General features: G+C 39.7%; 1 long non-coding RNA gene across 7 annotated transcripts in view; it reads right to left on the bottom strand.

Moving 5' to 3' along the window:
- Positions 1–23,322, bottom strand: part of LOC144342963 (uncharacterized) — a 62,768-nt gene that overhangs the window by 11,631 nt on the left and 27,815 nt on the right. For all 7 annotated transcript variants that reach the window (XR_014931352.1, XR_014931357.1, XR_014931354.1 and 4 more), the window contains one exon: positions 16,882–16,947. This is a non-coding gene — a long non-coding RNA (uncharacterized LOC144342963). The remainder of the gene's footprint in view (positions 1–16,881; positions 16,948–23,322) is intronic.

Genomic DNA, 23,322 nt, shown 5'->3' with positions numbered 1-23,322 from the left:
TGTGAAGCCTAAGTTCAGAGCTAACAGCCAAAGTGGACAGTGTGGTTTATATGGTGGTAAATTCCCACACAGAGGTGACTGTCCAGCGAAAGGAAAACGCTGCCATCATTGTGATAAGCTCAACCATTTCTCCAAGGTTTGTCGCAGTAAACAAAAGAACCGCTCTCGAGATAAAAGTAAGCACTATACTAGGGCAGTCAATGACCAAAATTCATCGGACAATCCTCATCTAACCCATGACAGTGAAGTTAACAGTAATAGTGACCACACTGAGTATATGTAACACACCGTTCACAAAGCCTCACAGATCATTGATTCAGTGGGACAAATGTGTACGGGAAAGATAAATTTTGGGGCTCGGCACAGGAAAGATACATGTGGTTCATCGATATAGTCACCAAGACCGGAAGCAGGGACAACAAAACCAGGCGGCACACACAGGCACTTTAACTCCACAATCTTTAATGTAATCTACTTCAGTGAAATAAACAAAGGTACAATAATTAGCATATGCATATAAATATGTGAGATAGGATATCCTGAAAATATATCAAGGAAAGAAAGAAAACCTAACCTTAGCTAATTAAGTGTACATAAGTAACAAACACATGAATACGTCAACAGTTCAGCATCGATGTTCACATCAGGTCACAGTTCACTCACAGTCAGCTTCTGTGTGCAGTTCCTGAGGCTTGACAAAATCCACCGTTGGGGGCGCTGCATGACGAAATCGGGCGTGGCCTGGGTGTGTCCGATGATTACCCAGGTACAGCGTAGAGGGGCGCTGTTCAACAACGGGCGTGGCCTGGGTGTGTCCGCAGATTATTCGGGCAGTGTTGAGGGCGCTGCTCAACAACAATGGGCATGGTCTGGGTGTGTCCGCAGATTATTCAGGCACAGCGTTGAGGGCACTGTTCAACAACAATGTTATCAAAAGTTCATTCGTAGAAATTCTGAACAATAGTCATAATCAATCGTCATAATTCAGAAATAGTTCTCTGTACAGTGGGACACAACTTGACTATCAATCCCAACTCACAGTACAAGTGTTATTCAGCAGACAGTTTGAAAGTAGAAAGTTGAGAGGTAGAATTACTGTACCCTATATTAGCTTAGTTACAGCTGCTATCAGATGTCACCAGTCAGCGGTTCTTTTGATGGATGAGAACTGATGTCACCACAGAGTCACCAAAAGTTCAGGGTGAGATTCACCCACTCCCGTTGCATAGGAAATCTTGAAATACAGCTGGAAACGTTGATTCCGGTCCGATCTCCCGAAAACACAGTTCTCTGAGTTCCTCTTCTCATAAGCTCTCTGAATATGAGAACCACATCCCAGCTGACTCCTGGTTTAAGCAGGAATGCAACTGCTCCCCACAGAGCTGTCCCAAAACACTGTCGACACTCTGGGAACTATCTGCTGACTAATTCAAATCTGCAAGCTAAGCTAGTATCTTTACTGGGGGTAACTCCACCCTTGGATGCACCCCATAGGTCAAGGAGTCCATCATCTGATAATGACGGTGTACTTTTCGACAGGTATTAATGATTCTAAAATCCCCCGATCCCCATATGGAGTGAAACACAGCTCAGCCCATTGTTTCTGAAAAAGTGGGAAAATTGCCTGGAATGTGCTTATAACTTTGAAAATCTGGATAATTTTGCGTGATTATCAATAACAATAAAACTAAAAAATAAAGAAACCTACGTCAATACACTATTATCATATGTCTAATTAGTTAACTTATTAATTTCGCGACTAATTAATATTAATCACCTCAATTCCGTATTAAGCTATTCTAATTAATTTCTGCCCTAATTAGTACTAAGTAGCCATTAACTTGCTTGTAATAAGTGATTTCATCTTCATCTTCAATTTGGTCTCCATGGTTACCCCATAGCTACCAAGAAAGCTATAGTACCCCATATAGGAAACTTAAACAGTAAACACAGTAATTCTGGAAGCGATTAAGCAACGCTCAAAAACTCCTAATAAAAATCAAAAATTATCTACGATATACTACGGCTAATCTTCAAACATTAAATCTTTGCTGATTATACTCATTACCACATAATTGGCTTTGACCTAATTTACTTTCCCTGTAGTTTTAACTGAAGTTCACACACACTAACCATAACACTAATTAACTGTCACTCTCACAACTGATAGTGGGTTCTCAAGTATCAATAAACACCAGCTGGTATACATTCACTAACATGTACTAGCTATCGTACCCTGGGTCTATTGACTTACAATACATACTCAGTTAGAACCTACTCTTAATCGTATGAAATCATTAAGGTCTAATTATTTCAATCGGTTACACTCTCCCTGTCCAAAAAAAGAAAGGTAGTTCCAAATCCATGGAACTCCTTAAAAAACAGTAATCTCTCAAATAGAGTCTTATCACAGTACATCCTCACTGTCACCAGGTAAACCTGATTCTAGATCATATGTACATAGGATAAGAACACACCAGCTGTATAGAAATAGATCAATGCTTACTGTACAAAAACGCAAATCTGGCTTCACCTTCACCCAATACAGGGTTCCGGTTCACCAGTAGACACCTGGAATTGTCATCCCTTAATGTCCTTGCACAGTGGCCAAATGCGTAAGATCCCTCTGCATCTGTCTGCACCACCATACTTAGCGTCAAAGGGGATTCCGTCAGTACCATTTGGATTTCTTGAGTCCAAGCTCCGCTTACACAGCAAAGGCCCATCTAAGACTGATTAAATACTATAATCCTATCATTCTGTACACAAATCAATCATTCCATCCTAACTTACCTAATGAATTCCCACACCACCAGTATCACCTTCACTGACACAGGTGTTGGGATTTCATCTTTTTCTGCCATCTACCTGGACAATTTACCATCAGTCCTAAGGTTACATATTCAACAGGTGTTTAACTCCACACAAGGAGTTTCTCTGCCATCAGAACACCTTATATGCATCACATCTCATTCAGCCAACTGTGCACAGATAATTTGATCAGTTATGAATAATTAATTTATTCTGATTAACAACTGAAAATTACATGTAAAAAATCAGCTTTTCCACTCTTCGTTCTTGCAATTTTCATCTCTGTACCTGTAATCAACCAGAAAAGAATTTGTAATCATCATCCCAAATTCCATGTTTACATCCTCCCTGAACACTCATTAGGTAGGTTTAATTCCAGACCCCACCCTGAGTAAGTTTTACATCACATTAGGACACACCTTGGGCGAGTGTTATGTCATCCCAGAATGCACCTTGAGTGATTTTCACGTCATCCCAGAACGCACCTTGGGTGAGTTTTACGTCATCCCAGGACGCACCTTGGGTGAGTTTTACGTCATCCCAGGACGCCGCTTGGGTGAGTTTTACGTCATCCCAGGATGCACCTTGGGTGAGTTTTACGTCATCCCAGGACGCAGCTTGGGTGAGTTTAACATCATCCCAGGACACACCTTGGGTGAGTTTTACGTCATCCCAGGACACACCTTGGGTGAGTTTTACGTCATCCCAGGACGCACATTGGATCAATACAGTTAATACATACTCCACTATCTAAAATGAATGGCACATAAAAGAGCAATATACAATGTATGCTACGTAAATCTGACTAGCTAGCTCTAGGAACGTCCCCCATTCACTCAGCGGGCCTTTTTACCCTATGCTCGTGGCCGATCTCCTCTCCACCATAAGTCTGCCATAGCTCTGGACTTCACCTCATTTCTTCGGTTTATCAACTCCTCCAGACTATGCTTATGTGGTCTCCAGATTGGAGCTTCAGATCTCAGATTAGTCTTACTGATTAGGGTTTTTCGTGACTGATTACTACTCAGTTCATCATAATCTTTCTTCATCTCAGCCAACTGTATGGCCAAATCGTGTACCTCTTTTGCCAATGACTCTTCCAGCTCTTCCTTAGGATTATTCCTATTAGTCTGTCGGCTATACAAATGATAATCTTCAAGTCTGACAGGTAATTGTCTAGTCCTTGACGATCTGCGAATCTCTGAAACAGTGGTTTCATAATCATTCTTGTCAGCTTCACTGGACTCGCCTTCCATTTGAACATCTTCTATTGCTTCATCAGTGGCTTCTTGCACTTGATCATCGGCACTCTGGCCTATCGCAGTTGTCATATTATCATTTCTTAAGGCCACCTCTGAGTCCTCCAAAGTAATCTCCATAGGAGGGCTTGGAGTACTGGTCTCAATAATCTCAATAGATGGTGCTGTGCTCCGTGTGTCTGTCCAACTTGTCTCAACCGATGCAAACGCTTTTTTCCCTGATACACTGGTAATCTCGGGGTTGGTTTCTGCTAAAGTTAAGGATGTCTCTCGCGATTGTACAGCTGGGGCCACAACTATACAAATTTCACCATCTGATTCTGAATCATCAGAGATCTCATGCCCCTGGACTTGATTTCTGGTTCTCATGTGGTGCTTCTTCTTATTTGACTTTACGGGTGATGGTGATGGTTCTGGATCTTTAACCTTCACCGGATTCCCAACATATGGAATAGGTGCAGAATTGCATGGAAGCAACATGTTTCGATGCAAAACCCTCTCTTTACTTCCAGGTTTTTCAGATTTAACCACATACACTGGTATATCTGGGTTACTTCTCCGGATTACTTGATAACGATGTGGCTCCCATCTATCTGCAATCTTCTTCTTTCCTCGGACACTGACATTTTTCACCAGGACGAAATCCCCAGCTTCTAACACAGCATCTTGAGTCTTTAAATCATACCTCTTTTTATTACGCAGAGCACTTTCTTTTGACTTATTATACGCTATCTTATATGCCTCACTCAGTCTTGTACGTAACTGACTAACATAATCCGCATTATCATCGTCATCCTCCCCATCAGGCTTCAGCCCCATGTATACATCAATTGGCAATCGGGGATGTCTGCCATACATGAGAAAGTAAGGGGTATACCCTGTACTATCATTTCGAGTGCAATTATATGCATGCACCAGAGGATCTATATATTTCTTCCATTCCGATTTTCTTAGTGTCGGCATTGTACCTATCATATCAATTAAAGTTCGGTTAAACCTTTCTACTGGATTTCCCTGGGGGTGGTAGGGAGTAGTCCGTGACTTGTGTATCCCAGCCACCTCACACAGCTCTCGTATGACCTTTGATTCAAAGTTGGCACCTTGATCTGAGTGGAGTCGAGCAGGAAATCCATAATGCGTCAAGAAATGTCTATATAAAGTCTCTGCTGTAAGCTTGGCTTTCTGTGTAGCAGTCGGAATTGCTACTGCATAACGGGTAAAATGATCAGTTATCACTAGTATGTTACCAACTCCTCCACGATTGTCTTCTATAGTGAGATAATCCATACATAATAACTCCATAGGTTGGGTTGTTTGGTTGTTCACTAAAGGTGCAGTCACTTGGTGATGACTTTGCAACTCTTTGCTCATGAGCGGCCAATAAAACCGAGCTCTCACCAATTCCAACGTACGATCTTGACCCATATGACCAACATCATCATGCAATCCTTCCAATGCAGCTCCCCTATACTTGGTTGGCAAAACCAATTGGTAGTGGATTTCACCATTCATCCCCACCCTTCGACGGTGCAGCACCCCATCTTTGAAGCATAATCGGACCCATTCCCGGAGTCCAATTCTAACCCTAATGTTCTGTTGTTTGCGTACACATGCTTTCGGCGCCTGGTTCTGCTCTCTGTAGGTATAAAATTTACCAATATCTTGGTCTTCTTTCTGCAACTGCTTCCATTCCGCCATGGTAACTGCAGGTAGGGACAGCTTCCCAGGAATAGGTGGTGGGTTCACTAAATTATCCGGAATAGCCTGAATACTACAGCTGAGGGCTTCCACCCAAGGGTTGTGTATAATGCGATGTGTACAACACATGGCTTTCACCTCTGGCTCAGATAGGCACACCATCTCTGCCTCTCTCTCTCTAGATAACTGAGCTGCTAGTTCACGGACATGAGAAGGTCACTCTGGAATTGGCCCATGGCATTTCCTGGACAAACCATCTGCATCTGCATTCTGCTTTCCTGGTCGATAGATAAGTCGAAAATCATATAACGCCAGTGCAGCCATCCACCGATGTCCTGTAGCATCCAGGTATGCAGTCCGGTCTACATAAGTCAGTGGATTGTTATCTGTTACAACAGTGAATTTGTTGCCATACAAGTAATCATGAAATTTAGTGGTTACTGCCCACTTTAGTGCTAGGAATTCCAGCTTATGAGCAGGGTAGTTTCGCTCACTAGCTGTCAGTCCTCGGCTGGCATACATGACTACTCTTTTCTCTTTGCCTTCTCCTTGATACAAAACTGCCCCCAACCCTGTACAACTTGCATCTGTGTGTAGTTCAAATGGCTGACTATAATCTGCATATGCCAATACAGGGGCATGGGTAAGCCTGTCAATTAATGTATCAAATGCCTCTTGGTGCTTTCTTTCCCATTTGAACACTGGTGGCTTTATATTTTTCTTACGAGAGTGCTTTGTAGGCAATCCCACAGTAAGGTCATCTAGAGGTCGAGCAATCCTGGCATACCCCTCTACATACTTTCTATAATATCCACAGAAACCCAGAAATTGTTTCACTTGCTTCCCACTGGTTGGTACTTTCCATTCACGTAATGCTCTAGTTTTCTCCGGGTCGGTCTCAATACCTTGCTCTGTTACAACATGTCCTAAATAATTCACTCTGTGCCGCAGCAGCTGACACTTGCTTGGTTTAACTTTCAAGCCTTTTTCATGGAGACGCTTCAATACAGTTGCTAGTCTATCTAAATGTTCCTCAAAGGTTTTGCCAAAAACAATAATATCATCTAAATATACCAAGCATATATTCAGATTCAAATCATTCAAGCACTTTTCCATGCATCTCTGGAAAGTGGCAGGGCTTCCAGTGAGGCCCATACTCATAACGGTACTCTCCCAGAATCCAAGAGGTGTCACAAAGGCTGTCTTCTCGATATCTTCCTCTGCCATTCCTATCTGCCAATAACCAGATTTTAAGTCGAGGGATGAAAAGAATCTGGCTCCTCCCAAAGCATCTAAACTTTCATCAATGCGAGGAAGTGCATATGAATCACGAATAGTGCGTGCGTTTATCTTTCTGTAATCTATACAGAGACGTACTGTTCCATCCTTCTTGCGAACCAATACTATTGGGGATGCCCACGGGCTATGTGACTCAGGGATAACTTTACTATCTTGCATTCCCTTCAAGATCTCACGTAGCTCAGCATACATAGATGGTGGGATTCTGCGATATCATTCTTTTATGGGTTCATTGTTCGTGAGTCGTATGCTTCTCAACATCACAGTACCCCAAATCATGTTCATGAGTTGAAAACACTGCTTTGTTCTGTACCAATAACTGCTTAACTTGTTGTAACTGTTTCTCATCAATAGGAGATTGCGACATATCAAATTCTACACCTTCTTGTAGCACGATCTTCCTGGTACTTGTTGGCTTGAGAGCTGAATTATCAACTGGAATTTTGTTCTGTACTTCATCAAACTCATCCGGTGATTCCCCAGGTTTCCCAATCCATGTCACTGCAGAGGCACGTCCAACTACCTGTCCAGGCCAAATAGTAACTGGAACCCTTGATATATTCTGTACACATACTGCCACCTTTGTCTTCTTCCGATAGTCCAGCACACTAAGTGTGGAGCTCATAGTGAAGTCACCTGACGTCTTACTAGTAGGCTCTACTGTTACCACATATTTATCACCACTTGGTCCACGTCGGGTTCGTCCCCATAATAGCATCATGTGGGATGGTTTCACAGTGATGGGTCGTGTCATCAGTGCTTTGACATTCCCCAGGTCACCTTGTTTCCCAATGAACCGATCACGTTCTTCCAGTTTCTGAAACACCGTTCTAGCTGTGGCGGAGATTCTCATACAGCGTCCACCAGTCCATTTCTTGTTCCGAGTCTTCAGCAATACTCTGGGCAACAACTCTAGCAAGTTAGTCCCTATTATTGTAGGCACTTTCCTATTATAGGGTGTGCAAACAGGAAGGGAATTCATCGCAGGGTAACTCTTCACAGTATCCACAACCAAAGTGTTATAACTGTCAAAAAGATGGTCACCTGTCACGAAATTGCAAAGCGCCGAAAGTAGAGCATAGGAAGTGCTACAATTGTCATGTGGAAGGACACTTGGCAAAAGACTGCCCACAGAAAAAGCAAAAACTCAAGACTAACAAATACTAACAAATACCGGAATAATATAAGCATGGTCATCACCAAATAAATTTATGGGAAAGGCCATGCTCACCTCAATAGTCCCTGTAAAATGTATGGGACGATCATCAGCTCCGTGCACCTCTATGCTATCTCCCACACTTTTAAGTGGTACATGAGATAGACATTTTCGGTAAAACATCTCACTAATTGTTGTCACCTGCGATCCTGAATCGACAAGGCAACTACACCTGGTACCACTGTTTCCTCCATTGCTCCTCCAATCAGTCCTGCATCTGGTGTAGGATCACATTGCACACGTATTGCTTTCTAGGCTTGTCTCTGGTGTCCTTTCATTAGGTTAGTCTTGGGTTTTTGCTTTTTCTGTGGGCAGTCTTTCGCCAAGTGTCCTTCCACATGACAATTATAGCACTTCCTATGCTCTACTTTCGACGCTTTGCAATTTCGTAACAGGTGACCATCTTTTTGACAGTTATAACACTTTGGTTGTGGATACTGTGAAGAGTTACCTTGCGATGAATTCCCTTCCTGTTTGCTTACCATATCCAGGGCAGCTCGCTGACTCTTTACTCGACTCTCCAGTCTGGTAAGATTCTCCATCTGGGATTGCAATGCTTCTTGAGTACTCTTAACCAAGTTCCCCATTTGCTCCATGGATAACTCTTGTTGCTTTGATCTATCTGCCAAGTTCTGGATACCCTCAGTGGCAATTGTCAATAACTTGAGATTCCTGGCCGCCATATCTTCTGAACCATCAATCGATTCTGCTTCTGCTGCATTCACATGTTGGGTTCTACCTGTAGCACTACGTTTCGACTTTATCTCCATATCTCTCTCCAGTGCTTCCTGCTCTGCAGTCCGGCACAGCTTCCTTAACTGATCGAATGTTGTACACCCATCAACTTTATGTCTGACCATGGACACTACAGTATCGTTTCGAAGACTTCTCCAGAACACTGTTCTGAGAGTTTCGTCAACCATAGCTGCAGTTATCCCACCCAGTCTACGAACTTTGTTTAGCTCTACTTCTAATCGTACTCCATAAGCAGCAATGCTTTCATTCTCTCCCTGTCTACTAGCATAAAAGCGACTCAATAACATGGCTCCACTCTCAACTACCCCATACACCCCTTCTAACTTCTCTATTATCTGCACTAAACTAGCATCTTTATGCATGGACATTACAAGCTTTCTTGCGGAACCCCTCAAAGATCCTGTCGCCGTGCGCAGTATAAAACTTGGGCTGGATGACCTGTCTTCCCTCAAACATTCTAAATCATAAAGCCAAACTTCAAAATCCACATCACCTTTTCGTTCAGCATCACCAGAAAAAGTTGACAATCTGGGTGCTTGAAAGACAGATAATGGGGTCACTGGTACCTCTTTGTCAGAGTGTGAAGAACGATCCTTACTGCCTGCTGAATAATTCGGGCCTAGACTTACCTCAGAAATACTTTCTTGTTGCTGCAGAGACAACTCTCTTCGCCTTGGAGACGGTGACCAAAGCCTTTTTCGCCGTTTATCTTCTTGAACTTGTTTCTGCATCTCAACTTCAAGCTTCAAGCGATCCTCCTTCAGCTGACGCTCACATTCCAAAAGGCGCAGCCGTTCTCTTTCAACAAACTCCCACTGCTGAAGAGTCAGTTTATCATCCTTCTCAGTATCGGCCTCCCTAGCTTCAAATTCTGTGCCAGACTTGGGTGTGGATGCATCCAACAACGTCCCAAGCAGCTTACCACATCCTCTACCAAACCATTTGGGGATCGCTCCTTCATCCGGAATACCGCGCCTCGTCAGTGGCGTATACACGGGTGGCGATGCCAACTCATCTTTCAGGTTCGCCATTATGCCTAGCTTTCGTACTATTCCGACTTATACACCAAATTTTCTCAATACACACAGGACATTCACTATTCGTCTCTGAATCAACTTTGGATTTAACAATCCTTTATTGGACAACAGACACTCATATACAACTCACCTGCCTAGTCCGGCGTCACAAGGATGCTTGACTTGAGCTTCTGCTATCACCAGCACAGCACTGTTCTCTCAGCTGTAAGCACCAGTGGATCGTCAGCATTGGCCACCGCTCAAAGATAAAAGACCACCTGTTTCTGAACCCCGAACTTCCGTCCGTGACTTGCCGAAAAAATCAATAAACCACTATGTCAACACTAACCTTATCTCCCACGTTAGGCGCCAAGATGTAACACACCGTTCACAAAGCCTCACAGATCATTGATTCAGTGGGACAAATGTGTACGGGAAAGATAAATTTTGGGGCTCGGCACAGGAAAGATACATGTGGTTCATCGATATAGTCACCAAGACCGGAAGCAGGGGCAACAAAACCAGGCGGCACACACAGGCACTTTAACTCCACAATTTTTAATGTAATCTACTTCAGTGAAATAAACAAAGGTACAATAATTAGCATATGCATATAAATATGTGAGATAGGATATCCTGAAAATATATCAAGGAAAGAAAGAAAACCTAACCTTAGCTAATTAGAGTTTGAGTTTAAATGTGCTAATCGGTCCCTCAATGAATAATAAAATCAGCTAATTTGTCCCTAACAAAGCCAATGTTATCAACAATAAATGAACAATAACCATCAACCAATCAAAAAACACAAGTGTACATAAGTAACAAACACATGAATACGTCAACAGTTCAGCATCGATGTTCACATCAGGTCACAGTTCACTCACAGTCAGCTTCTGTGTGCAGTTCCTGAGGCTTGACAAAATCCACCGTTGAGGGGGCTGCACGACGAAATCGGGCGTGGCCTGGGTGTGTCCGGTGATTACCCAGGTACAGCGTAGAGGGCGCTGTTCAACAACAACGGGCGTGGCCTGGGTGTGTCCGCAGATTATTTGGGCAGTGTTGAGGGCACTGCTCAACAACAATGGGTGTGGTCTGGGTGTGTCCGCAGATTATTCAGGCACAGCATTGAGGGCACTGTTCAACAACAATGTTATCAAAAGTTCATTTGTAGAAATTCTGAACAATAGTCCTAATCAATCGTCATAATTCAGAAATAGGTCTCTGTACAGTGGAACACAACTTGACTATCAATCCCAACTCACAGTACAAGTGTTGTTCAGCAGACAGTTTGAAAGTAGAAAGTTGAGAGGTAGAATTACTGTACCCTATATTAGCTTAGTTACAGCTGCCATCAGATGTCACCAGTCAGCGGTTCTTTTGATGGATGAGAACTGATGTCACCACAGAGTCACCAAAAGTTCAGGGTGAGATTCACCCACTCCCGTTGCATAGGAAATCTTGAAATACAGCTGTCCCAAAACACTGTCGACACTCTGGGAACTATCTGCTGACTAATTCAAATCTGCAAGCTAAGCTAGTATCTTTACTGGGGGTAACTCCACCCTTGGACGCACCCCATAGGTCAAGGAGTCCATCATCTGATAATGACGGTGTACTTTTCGACAGGTATTAATGATTCTAAAATCCCCCGATCCCCATATGGAGTGAAACACAGCTCAGCCCATTGTTTCTGAAAAAGTGGGAAAATTGCCTGGAATGTGCTTATAACTTTGAAAATCTGGATAATTGTGCGTGATTATCAATAACAATAAAACTAAAAAATAAAGAAACCTACGTCAATACACTATTATCATATGTCTAATTAGTTAACTTATTAATTTCGCGACTAATTAATATTAATCACCTCAATTCCGTATTAAGCTATTCTAATTAATTTCTGCCCTAATTAGTACTAAGTAGCCATTAACTTGCTTGTAATAAGTGAATTCATCTTCATCTTCAATTTGGTCTCCATGGTTACCCCATAGCTGCCAAGAAAGCTATAGTACCCCGTATAGGAAACTTAAACAGTAAACACAGTAATTCTGGAAGCGATTAAGCAACGCTCAAAAACTCCTAATAAAAATCACAAATTATCTACGATATACTACGGCTAATCTTCAAACATTAAATCTTTGCTGATTATACTCATTACCACATAATTGGCTTTGACCTAATTCTTACTTTCCCTGTAGTTTTAACTGAAGTTCACACACACTAACCATAACACTAATTAACTGTCACTCTCACAACTGATAGTGGGTTCTCAAGTATCAATAAACACCAGCTGGTATACATTCACTAACATGTACTAGCTATCGTACCCTGGGTCTATTGACTTACAATACATACTCAGTTAGAACCTACTCTTAATCGTATGAAATCATTAAGGTCTAATTATTTCAATCGGTTACATATACATTCGGAGGTGATGTGAGAGAGTAACAGTTTGATAAACCTACATTCAATGTCACCATACTTGGCACACCGATACAAGTAATGGCTGATTCAGGTGCTACAGTTAGTATTTTAAATCACAGAGACTATATGAGCATTAAACCTAGACCACAACTTTCAGTCAGTACAACGAAAGTATATCCATATATGACAGATAAAACACTAGATCTGTGTGGCAAGTTCCAGGCAACTGTCAACAGTGATCATAGTTCATCGATTGAAACATTCCATGTAGCTAAGGGTTCATCTACTTCTATACTAAGTTGGAAAACATCACAGAAGTTGAAATTCATCAAAACAGTCCATGCAGTCGAAAACCTGCAAGTCGACTCATCGCCTGATATCCTTGATAGTTTTCCAAATCTAACCACAGGTATGGGTGAATGCAAGTGTGAACCAGTACACATACATGTTGATGAAAACATAAAACCAGTGGCACAACCCCACCGCCGTATTCCTTTCCATGTAAGAAAACAAGTTGAAGAGAAACTAAATCAGCTTGAGAGAGATGACATCATTGAGTGTGCACAAGGTCCTATGCCCTGGGTTTCCCCAATTGTTGTAGTACCGAAACCCAACAGGCCGAACGAGATTAGAATATGCATTGATATGCGCTTAGTAAATAAGGCCATCATCCGCGAACGCCATATAATCCCGACCATTGATGACGTGATATCAGATTTAAATGGCTGCACTGTTTTCAGTAAAATTGACCTCAATCAGGGCTATCACCAAGTTCCACTACATCCAGACTCGAGACACCTGACCACATTCTCAACACACATAGGACTCTATCGATATAAACGCCTCAACTTTGGGCTATCGTGTGCTGCAGAAATATTTCAAAAGATAGTTGGCAACGCAATTCGTGGTATACCTCGCGCTAGAAATATAAGTGATGACATCTACATCGGTGGCATCGATCAAGCAGACCATGACAAGAATCTAGAGCAAGTATTTAGACAACTACACAACAATCACTTCACAATCAACCTACCTAAATGTATATTTCGAGCTTCTAGTATGTTATTCTTTGGACATGTGTTCTCCGCAAAGGGTATCTCACCTGACCCAGAGAAAGTCGAAGCACTACAAAAAGTTGCTCCTCCGACCAATGTAACCGAAGTACGTAGTTTACTTAGCTCCGCTGCATTCTGTTAGTATCGCTATTCAACTACCCAACTTCCAAACCCACCGCGCGAATAGAACGATGGCTAATGGACTTGCAACAGTACAACTTTATAGTTGAATATCAACCAGGCACGTCAAACCCAGCAGACTATGCTTCTAGACATCCTGTCAATTCTGATTTTACCGATACATCAGAAGAGTATATCTCATATGTGACAGAAAATGCTGTGCCGAAGGCAATCACACTGCAGGAAGTTGAGATCGCGACTTCCAATGACCCAACACTACAAGCTGTTATGTCTGCAATTAGATCAGGTAAATGGCACAAAGCTCCACCAAAAGTATCACTATCTGAGTTATCTTGCTATGAACAAGTGAAAGAAGAGCTTACCTGTACCGATACCATAGTACTGAAATCAAATCGCATAATAATACCTGCTGCACTGCAAGAGCGAGCAGTAGACATAGCTCACGAAGCTCATCTTGGCATAGTGAAAACAAAAGTGTTCATGCGTGAGAAAGTATGGTTCCCGTATATGGACAAAATGGTAGAAACCAAAATCAAATCATGCTTACCCTGCCAGATAGTAACCCCGGTTTACACCAGAGAACCATTACAAATGTCTATCCTACCAGACAATCCATTTGACGAAGTTAGCATAGATTTTGCATACACAGAAGGTGAAACACTACTTTTACTCATTGACGACTATTCACGATATCCATTTGTAGAGCCAATATCGTCAACTGCTGCACGTTGCGTCATACCAAATCTCAACTACTTATTTGTGATGTTTGGCACTCCCGGAATTCTCAAATCTGATAATGGCCCACCATTCAATGGTGAGGAATTTGAGAAATTTGCTTCAATACTAGGACTGAGACATCGCAAGGTAACCCCACTTTGGCCTAGAGCCAATGGAGAAGTAGAACGATTTATTAAAACGTTGAAGAAGTCGATCAAAGCATCAAAAACAGAAGAAAAGAATTGGAGAAAAGAAATGCAAATATTTCTACAAAACTACCGCACAACCCCTCATGCTACAACCAGTGTATCACCCGCAACTTTGTTTCTGAAACGTATTATACGCAACAAGCTCCCTCAAATAAATGATATTGACCCAGTATCAGAAATCGTACACAAATATGATTCACTGCAGAAGCACAAAATCAAGATTTGTGCTGACAACAAATCAAATGTGAAACCATGTAATATAGAGACAGGTGATAAGGTATTGGTAAAACGACCATACAACAAAACCAAAAGTTCCACAGTTTATGAGCCTACTCCAATGACAGTAGTGCGGAAAAAAGGCTCTATGATTACCGCTGAAAATGATGAACACACGGTCACAAGAAACTCATCATTCTATAAGAAGTTAGATAGATCATTACTTCAAAACAACTCTAACTTTGATGATCATGACCCCTCGCTTACTGATTATGACACCACACCAGATCCGGTATATCCTCAACAATCTACAAAATCTAGCTCCATAAATTCACCACCATTGCAAATAAATATGCCAAAGACGAGTAATTCTAACAACGGTGAAAACGTAAAAGTGAACAGTCCAGGACAAGAACACAGATTGACTACGGTAACAGCGATGATTCTACAAAACCCGCTCCTACACTTCAATACTTGATTTGTAATCTAGAGACATTCGCTTAGTCGATTCACAACATTTAAAGTATATCTCAGACTTTTGAACACTTGACATTCATCGTGATTCTTGTTGTTTATTATTCGTTACTCGATAAGATCTATACAATGTTCGATTTATTCGTTTACAAAATGATAGTTTGTATACAACGAATGTTATCAGATAAAAATTTGTATTGTGAGATTTTTAGTATCCACAAGGAAGGGGATGTAATGTCCTATATCATTATTTATGCCTGACCTTTGACATCACACGATATGTTACTATAGTGATGACTCTGTAGCATTATGGGATACCTGAACGGCATGGCCGCCATCAGTTGTTAATAAATATACGTCTATCCAAAACAGAGCTTCTCGAGTTGATTTATCAATACAGACGTTACAACACAGTCCCCATTAAATTTTTGAAAGTTCTCTTTGTGCTCGTCATATTAAAGTGGAGGGGTTGTCACAAGCGTCCTTGAAACTTGAGTCCCAAGTGGCATATACAACAGATTGTTTATTTACATCAAATTTAAACACGTGTTGTGTGACGAACCCTCTGGTTTAAGACATAGCAATGATCACAAGTGAAAGCATGTCCAAGTTATCACATTTTAAACAAACAAGATGGCCGCCAGTCGGCCATATTTGATCAAATTGTAAACTGAATTGACATGTACATGTATCCATTTATGACATGCTAAATATCAATGAAAATGATACATGGGTGACACAGATATAGTAATATGGCCAAAAATAAAAACAGCCATTATTCGACCATCTTTGATCTGATTATGAAACAAAGTAACATGTATGATATATGTGCCAAATATGAATGAAAATGGTACATAAATCGTGGAAATATAGTAGTAAGGCCAAAAGGCCAGATGGCTGTCAATCGGCCATCCTTGATCCGATTTTGAAACAAATTGTCATGGACATGTATCCTAACATGTATAAAGTATATGCCAAATTTAAATGAAAACTGACAAAGCATGTCCAAGATACCACATTTAAAAACAAAAACAAGATGCATGATAGTCTGCTATCTTGGATCCAATTGCAAAAGAAATTGTCATGGACATGTATCCTAGCATGTATAATCTATGTACCAAGTTTGAAGGAAAACTGACAAAGCACGTCCAAAATACAACATTTTCAAAAAACAAGATGGCTGCCAGTCGGCCATTTTGAATAGAATCGCTAAACCACTGCATGTGCATATGTCCAACATGAAATACTAGGAACATGCAAAGAATGAACGGAATCGGTTCAAACACAGACGGACGGACACATGGACGGACAGAGACCGAATTATAAGTCCCTGTTTTCAGACTTCGTTCGAACGGGGACTAATAAAATAGTACATATAATATCATAAATATATGATGTAACAAACAGTAGCACAAACGAGAATACAGTTGCAAATAAAATATTAAATACATATCACCCTAAATGTGAACATTTACAAGAGTATGCAATGACAACAACAATTTTGCAACCTACAAAATGATACATTGATGCTTGGATATAATAGTTAATAATCTAGCATTGGACAAATAATGCATATTATACAAAACTAAATACCTTTCCGTCATTCTTTTCAGCAAAATATATTTTTTTCTCCAGTTGAAGAAGGAGTTGTACTGAAGCCTGAAACAAAATAATAGCCTTTTCAAATATCTTTATACACATACTAGGGAGAAGGCATTGAAAAAAAGATCTCTTCAAAATTCTTTATAGATCTTGCTGTTCTACATATAATTTTCTTCCCAAACGTTTTTTGTAATTTCCACACAAGACACTTCAGTCTGCAGTAACAGGCAGAATCATTTTACTAATCATATTTCATAAAAATTGTCACATATTCTAACTGGTATTGATATGCAGTCACTGCCATAACCATACAAAATTAAGGGTTTCCTTTTGCAATATGTTGCATACCGTACTCGACCGCGTTAGCGCCCATGCCCGGGCAAGCGCCCACCCCCCACTTTTGCGCAATTTTTATATTTGGGGTCACATTCGGCAAAGCACCCACCCCTTCAAAATGCAACTAATTTAAAACTTGGTCTTGCGTAACGAATCTTGGTAATCGTTTTTATATGATACAGCGTGGATATCGACTGCTGTGAACATGTTGTGAATGCGTAGAACACGGTAACCATGCGTAAACTACGCTTCGACAATGACCTGTTAATACAAGTAAAATGCGGTAAATATTTCATGCCATATTCAGTTTACCTCTCAAAAATGGCTAGTTACTAGTTTTTTGGAAAAACCATGTCGTTTATTCGCTGAAATCAATTCCAACAGATTGTACTTCGACATCGATAATTCACTTCCGCATTGCGTTGTCGGAAAGTCTTCGGGAATTTCCGAAGAATTGCGTCAATGCAACACAGCATTCTGATTGGTAAATAACCAACTTGACCCATTAGGTCAAAGGATGCTGCTGCAGGTCAAATGCAAATGCATCACGGCGGAAAATGATTTTCATCGAGAGTTTGCATACGATCCAACACCTTCGTCAGTGGAGATAATATGACAATTTTGACTTCGACTGTGTTCCAACAGACTCAAATGTTTTTAATTTCATAAATTCTGGTGGTACGTAATTAATATTGCAATAAAATGTGCATATTTTTTGTGATAATTTCTGTTTCTTCATTGTGAAAATCAATGACGACTCAACTAATTTCGTAATTTGATTTTCCCTCAAAGACGTAATCTGTCACTTGATGAATACAATTTTTCAATTGCACTCTTTTTCGAGGGGGGTGCTCGGGTAAGCGCCCACCCCTAAAAAATCGTGATTTTCTGAGTTGAGGCCCCTGGGCGCTAACGCGGTCGAGTACGGTAATACAATGTACTTTTTTATCAAGTCGTTGTGCCTAACTAGGTGGTTTTTGCAATTTGTATGTAATTTGTGGAAGGATTTAGCAAAGAAATATTTCCCATATTTGTTTTCACTTTGTATGTATTCCTATGAAGAAAATAAAATGCATGAAATTCCAAATAGGTGGAAACACGTGTTTTACCTATAAGGCATTAATTCAAAATGAAATTGGCTTTCACTCAGTATCAGGGGTACCAATGAAAGTGTAGCTTTTTAATGAAAATCACAGCTTTGACACCGTGCAGCATAGCTTGGTCAGGAAAAGCTTAGCTGCTGGAATGAAATCCGCTAGTTTTGACATCGAGAACTCAAGCTTTGAACATATTTTGATGTTGAGGGCGTACACAACATGGCTGCCTCCAAAAGCAGCGTTAGCGACGGTAAGTATTTTACTCGTTTTCTCAACAAAATCACCAAGTTATGCTGTGTAATATGCCGCGATCAGTGAGGTTCAGGTTCAATTTCATTTCTAGAGAGTTTTAGCCACTATTATACGAAACTTGCAGAGAAATCTCAATTCCAATTTTCGAAGCGAACGGGCTAGCAGGACGTCCTATTCTTATACATGTACTTGGATTTTATGACAGTGTAAAGACATGGTGGCTAGTGCATAAATGAAAGGAAGAGAAGCTAAATATTCATCTCATATGATGCTAACTTTTAAATCTTTGTGAGCTTTTACAAACTCTCGAAAACAGACATTGTCAACACTAGCCACCACTGTCATAAAATCCAAAAACGCTTTCTAGCAATAGCTATCATTTTGCAAGATCTGCTTTATATGCAAATCAAATCAAACAGTTGGTTGGTGTCCAGTGGAGAGAAAAGTCAACAGTACTGTTGCCTCCTGAGAATCTACATCTTCAAACACTGCAATCTTTGTTTTTGAAGTACATTTTTAAATTAGTGTTATAAAAGCTCTATCATTCTGTTCTAATAGCTGAAACAAATTCCTGTGAATTATAATTTTCAAAATTTATATACATGTATTTCAACAAAACATTTTTTTGTCGAGTGAACTTTATTTTTGAGTACAATTTTCCTTTTAAAATGTGGATGCAACTTTTTGCTTTTTATGTATGTTTGCACTGTTTTTGTTTTGATTACTTTAAACTTAACAGATTTTTATTTGACTTCAGATCTTGATCAAAAGTTTGGCACCCAATTCATAGGAGTGCTTATATTGATTATCTGACATCTTGTTTACTGTAGGTTTGCAAATGTGTATCAGACTGCAACAACTCTCTCCATGAGCTGATTTTGAAATGCAGTCTAGTATTCCCATGGGATTTGGGAGATACATTACCAATGATATTATTATAAGATAAATGATTTACTTCATTGAACACATACAACAATGTATATTCCTATTGCGATCAGTGACCTTCGAATGTGTATCACCAGTGATCAGTCAAGTAGAAACAGTCAAAATATTTTATCAGATTTTTCCAAATTTTGCATGATATTTTCATACAGGATATCTGTTGTTCAAACTCAGGGAAGATTTTATATTGGCGAATTAGGTGACCAAGTTTGATAAAGTTTGGAATAGAATTAGTAAAGTTATTGTTCACACATTGACAATTATTAACAATGACGACAACATCGATGACAGACATTTCCCCCTTAATATACCTTTCCCTTCCATCTTTGATGATACGGGCAAGGTAATAATAGCATTACGACTGCTATTATTAAATTTACATTTGTGTGTTTCTGGTAATAATTTAAGGTAGCGGGACTATTATTTGCATACTTGTTTTCATCTTCTAATTGTGACTAAATGACTACAAATAGACCCAGGAAAGTATATATTTTTAGAATCGCCAGACTTCAAGCTATTCACAAGTGTATTTTGCATGCCTGTATCTGCATTCTACAACGCGTTACTCAATCAAAGGTGAAAAATTACTTTTTCTGTAAAAAAAATAATTACGCTTTTATGTTGGCGATAAGAAGTATTTTTTTCACTTTTCCTAGTTGTTCAATAGTCTGGTAAATTGAATGTGTCTGGTCAGTTTTATTCAAGCAACATGTTTTAAACAATAGTGTGCTGAATTTCAATTACTGTTTTAGTCGCATTGCCCCAACTCAAACCACAACTCGTTGGTAAATAATCGATGAAATAGTTTGTCTGGACACATTCAAGTTCCTCTCACTGTCACCTTAAAGCTGTGAAAATTTTATGTTAATCCGACGACAATAAGTATACGTTATTTTTTGTTAAAGACCTTGTATTTTGAAAAAAATAAACTTCTAGAAAACGTCCATGAAGTAACAGCAAAGATTTTCAAGCTTGTTTATCGGCACAATCAATTTGTTTTCCCATCAAGGTCTGTTTTAACATGTGTAAGGACATCCAAATGTGTAAAGCTACTGGAAACCAAAAAAATAAAGGAATGGGATAGCTATAATTCGATAAATCCGGCATATGAAAACACCAAAATCAATGATTTTTTTTCAGTGGCTGTGTGACCTTGTGTCTGACACATTCATATGCAAATGACTAATCTGTGAAACAAACAGGGGCGGAGACAAACCACTCAAATGTTTGGAAACACTCATTGTGTTTCAGATAGCTACTGATAACACATCCTAACATTGCTTTGTCTTGAGTTTATCTTTGAAACTTGTAGGCACACAGATTAAACCTGTGTTGTTGATTTTGGAAAACACTACTGAGGCTGCCTTGCTTCCCTTCAGAAAATCTACATTTTAACCAATTTACATGACATTCTATGTTATGTTGACTTTACCACATGAAAGTTTATAGTGTATTTCATCAATTAATAAATAAATGTGAAAATCGTAATTTTCAACACAAATAATAGTCTCGCTACCTTAAGACAACTTCATGGTCAACAACTTCTCAGATATTGAGATTAGTGAGCGACATTTGTTATCAGATAATTGCATGCTGGTTGGCAAAAATGTAAACAAGTGATGTCAAAGTGTAACAGCCTATTTGTACATGAATGTGTGTAAAAATACAAACATGGGGTCCAGGGGCACCGAAGTCTTTTGGAATTAAGTAGAACTTGGGTCTGGTAATTGATACATCAGAGCAGTTGTTTTGTTAGTATGGGCCAGGAAACTTTGAGTGAACAGTCTGCTGTGGGAGATGAAACCTCAAGTCACTGATGGAGGTGAACATGTTAGCCAATGTGCCACTCAGGTTCTCAGGATAGTAGAGAACCCAGAATATTTTTTTATGCAAATTTACCTCATTAATTATGCATGGTTTTACCAAAATCTTATCAGAATTTGCATGTTCCATATTATCAGACTTGTTTCATCTGAATATGATGATCGCTTCTAGAGATATCATTTGAACAAGTTTCCCACACAGACAGACCGAGCGCTCATTGTGTGCACATTGCTGACATAAGCTCCCCTTTGTGCAGAGCACAACTGGAGCCAAAAATTACAACTGATTTAAACATTAAAATATTTATTAACTTTTTTTTGGCCAAATTACAATACATTTATTGAACTCAACTTTTTTAACATAGTATAAGGCAAGATGGCTACCTTGGCCAGAGCAGCTGCTCTGGCAATACAACACACGCCATCTTGATACTGTGAAGGTATATAATACATGAAGAACTTATGATTAATGACTAGTAGTTTCGCGGTAGTGGCTTTCACGGTAATTGGGTTTCGTATCTGTAGGGTTTCGCGTGGAGTAGGGCTTTGTCTCAGTAAGTGGTCCTTTCATCCTTGTTGAGAATTAAAGTTTTATGTTTCTTTAACAACTGGTGCTATTCTGGGAATACCATCCTAGCAGGAGTTCCAAAATAAGACCCATGCTCTGATAATGTCTCTATAGTTTCAAAAACCAATAAACATTACCATTATGATCTTATTGTTTATTGAAATTAATAATCCCCATAACCGTTTTCCAATATAGATAAATTGTAGTATGTAACAAACTGTATAACTCAGTCTCCACAATGAAATAAAGGAATGTATATATTTATGTTATTTATACTTATTTATTACTGATATACTGTTATTGCTACTGTACTGATAGAAATACTGTATTTCTAAAGATGCAATAATAATAATAATAATTATTATTATTATTATTATTATTACTAATGCATTGCAATACAACTAATTCAAATTGAAAGAAATTGCAATATAAAGTATTCATCAGTAATACTTCTCAAAGGCGTATTTCGCGGTCAGTGTCATTTACGAAAATATTTGCTTATAATTTTATACATTATGTAAACTTGCTTGGCAATACCTACCCCAATTAGATATAATGTGTACATATTTTAATAAACAAAAATGAAATATTGCACAACAGTAATCAATATTTTTCCTTGCTAGGATGTGTAACTTCATACGGGAATCCTGATAATGTTCTCAACTGGCCATTTAGCAGTATTAGGGATTTTCAACTTCTCGTGAATTTGATTACCTACATGTAACATGTTTAGGTTCATGCGCTGCAAGTTGCAGAGCACGTACCTAAGCGCCCCCCCCCCCCGGCAAATAATTAAGCCAAGACGGTTTTGATATCAAAATCAAGAAACTCCTGTAACCCGAGTGGTATTATTATATGTACTGCGCCCTCTATCGGTGTGTATGCTCATGAATAGTAATGAGGCTATTTGACCCTTGTCCCAACACCCGCCTGAACGAAAGTGAACCTGCCGCATATTTAGTTCGCGCGCTGCCAGAAATACTTCTTTTGTGCTATATGTGAACTTTGTTGGTCCTTGGGTGCTTTATAATCATTTCAGTGTGGCATCAAAACCGTTCTACCGGCAAGATCTAGTTGATGTGATTCTACCCAGTGTGCATTGCAAGAGCGGGATAAAGAGGAATTCCTACCAACTGGTGTGACGAAAGAAAACAACTGTAAGTTAAGACTTGAGTATCATAGATTAAACTGGGTTGGCCACCCAGAGTTAGCGGGACCAGCGCAATACAAACGTGACCTTGATAATAGGATTGTGTTCAAATAATAGAAGCTGACATTTTTGGACTAACATTATGTAATTGAAACACAAAATATAAGTATTAGAGGGATTATAAAAGAGGCTATAGTTAATATGGGCAGATGATTTGCTGGAGCCGTTGGTAAATTTATGTAATTGATTTTGCTGTGACAATGT

The sequence above is a fragment of the Saccoglossus kowalevskii genome, chromosome 13, assembly GCF_978046115.1.
Source record: "Saccoglossus kowalevskii chromosome 13, keSacKowa6.1, whole genome shotgun sequence".
NCBI lineage: Eukaryota > Metazoa > Hemichordata > Enteropneusta > Harrimaniidae > Saccoglossus > Saccoglossus kowalevskii.
This window is presented reverse-complemented; position numbering and strand designations above follow the sequence as displayed.